The 2,415-nt window shown below is 49.3% G+C and overlaps 1 long non-coding RNA gene across 1 annotated transcript; it reads left to right on the top strand.

Moving 5' to 3' along the window:
- The first annotated feature begins 894 nt into the window (after positions 1-894).
- Positions 895-1,291, top strand: LOC131214185 (uncharacterized). Its single transcript, XR_009157015.1, has 3 exons — positions 895-986; positions 1,047-1,071; positions 1,146-1,291. It is a non-coding gene; the product is annotated as an uncharacterized LOC131214185 (long non-coding RNA).
- Positions 1,292-2,415: the final 1,124 nt, after the last annotated feature.

The following is a 2,415-nucleotide window of genomic DNA, read 5'->3' as shown; positions in this document are numbered from 1 at the left end:
TCTCAGTATGGAGAATATGAGTGACTTTTTTGTTCGGGCTCCCTCTTCGCCCCCGCACTCGGCACCGGTCCACCACTTCCAACCCCGCTCGCTCTACCCCCAACGCCATTCTCTCTCTTCACCACATTCACCTCTAGTTCTCTTTTAAACTCACTCTCACAACCCGAGTCTTTACCACCAACCTTTCCAACTCTCAACTTTTCCTGCCTCGCTGCGTCCATTCTTTCCCCCATCTTCACCAGTTTTTGTATATCGTTCTCCACCATTCCTGCCATAAAGTCCAACTTCTCTGCTATCTCCGGCACTGACCGGCGGATCAGCGCCTGCCTGATCTCCTCACTTCTCTCTTTCTCCGACAGTTCGTAGAACTTTGCCTGCCTCTCCAGTTTCAGGACGAAGTCGCTGAACGCGTCCTCCTCCCAGTGAACAATTTCGCTCTTCTCACCAAAAAATCCAGTCCTCATCCACTTCCCATTCTCTTCCCATCCAATACTTCAAATACGTTCTCCCATATAGCCTTATATGGGGGAATCGCTGTGAGGAGCCGTTAGGTCCATGGAGTGAGTAGCCGCCCAGTGAACAATTTTGAGAGCCCGAGCCACCCCCTCTGCCTGCGACGCGGCGGAGGAAGGCTGAGGCGAGTGAGATCGACCGCCCCTCTGCCTGCGACGAGGCCGAGGAAGGGCGATCTCGCAGCGTACGAAGTGAGCATGAGACGCGTTCGTTGGTTGCCGGGGAAAGAACGGAAGGAATCCCCGTGAGTTTTGAAATCGCCGTGAGTTTGCTGGTGGAAGACGAACGTTGGAGAGAAAGAAAAAGGAATAGAAATAACAGAGACAGCGAGATCGGCGCAAAGTCTCGAAGTTCCGAGGGTCCGACAGTCTTGTCTTTGTTGTGGACTTGAGCGAATCGGGACGAAACCTGTGCCTCTGTTTTTCTAAGTGCCAAGTGTAAGGTATCAAGTGCCAAGTGTAAAGTCTGTCCAGGTAAGTTTATTGGACAGTATTCAGTGACAACCACATAATTTTTCGCTTTGCTCGTTTCAGACGACTCGTCACATTTGTGGAAAAGGTAAGTTAAAGTGACAGGATTGCAATGTTACAAATGTAACACTAACATTGTTCCTTTCCTTTATTTCATTGAAGATTACGGACCAAATGACGCATGGAAAATAAACCCGGCTCGAGCCCATGTACGCGACCGAAACAAAACATATTTTTTGGCGACGCCACCCTCGAAAACGCATCGCCGCACGAATGCACGAATAGGTAGGGAAGAGTGAAAAGGCGAATCAAAAAAAGAGAGCGAAAATATACCTTTCGAAGCCTACCAAAAACGCGAGATATTTTATTTCGGAGAGAAAGAAAATACGGGAGAGAAAGAATTGGAAACGAAGAAAGAGAGGGGACACACAGGAGAGAGGGAGACAAGGGGCAGGTTCGGGAAAAAAATCGAGTCGCCAAAATCTGCCATCGAGTAACTAGGCCTTCTCAGTACGGGAGCCTATATGAACGAAATACTCCAGCGACTCGAATGCGACTCGAATGCGACTCGAATGCGACTCGTCGGCGACTCGATGCTCCATACTGAGAAAACGCCGGGGAACTCAAAATTGTTCACTGGGCGTTTAAATTCTCTCACCGAGCGGCCCCCTATCTCTCACGTGTGTGTTCTCTCGCTTTTTTCGTTTTCTTTCTCCCATATTCCCCCTAACCAAAATGAAACAGTTTGTATTTGGGCGGTACATTTCGATATATTTTCTCTCTCTTTTTTCGCATAAACTCTTCACTCTGCACTAGCGGTTCACAATTTGGTGCGTAGCTGCCTTCGTCGCCTTAGAAAAATGCATTGCATCGAATCCTTTGCATCCCATCTGGACATCTGAAAAGAGCAAAGCGAAAACATTTCAACATTATTTGGGTGTCACTGAATACTGTCCAATAAACTTACCTGGATAATTTCTATCAGGATCACCCGTGATCGACAGAGAAGCACAAGCACTTGCTACTTTACACTTGGCACTTAGAAAAAACAGAGGCAGAGTTTTTTCGTCGATTCGCCTAAGTCCACACCAAAACTTAAAGAGAGACTGTCGGACCCTCGGAATTTCGGGACTTTGCCCCGATCTCGCTGTCTCTGTTTTTCCTATTCCTTTTTCTTTCTCTCCAACGTTCGTCTTCGCTCACGGCGATTCCACAACTCACGGGGATTCCTTCCGTTCTTTCCCCGGCAACCAACGAACGCGTCTCATGCTCACTTCGTGCGCTGCGAGATCGCCCTTCCTCGGCCTCGTCGCAGGCAGAGGGGCGTTCGATCTCACTCGTCTCAGCCTTCCTCCGCCGCGTCGCAGGCAGAGGGGCAGCCTCGGGCTCTCAAAATTGTTCACTGGGCTCCCGCATTCTCATCTCCCTCAAC

The sequence above is a fragment of the Anopheles bellator genome, unplaced genomic scaffold (assembly GCF_943735745.2).
Source record: "Anopheles bellator unplaced genomic scaffold, idAnoBellAS_SP24_06.2 scaffold00155_ctg1, whole genome shotgun sequence".
In the NCBI taxonomy this organism is placed as follows: domain Eukaryota; kingdom Metazoa; phylum Arthropoda; class Insecta; order Diptera; family Culicidae; genus Anopheles; species Anopheles bellator.
This window is presented reverse-complemented; position numbering and strand designations above follow the sequence as displayed.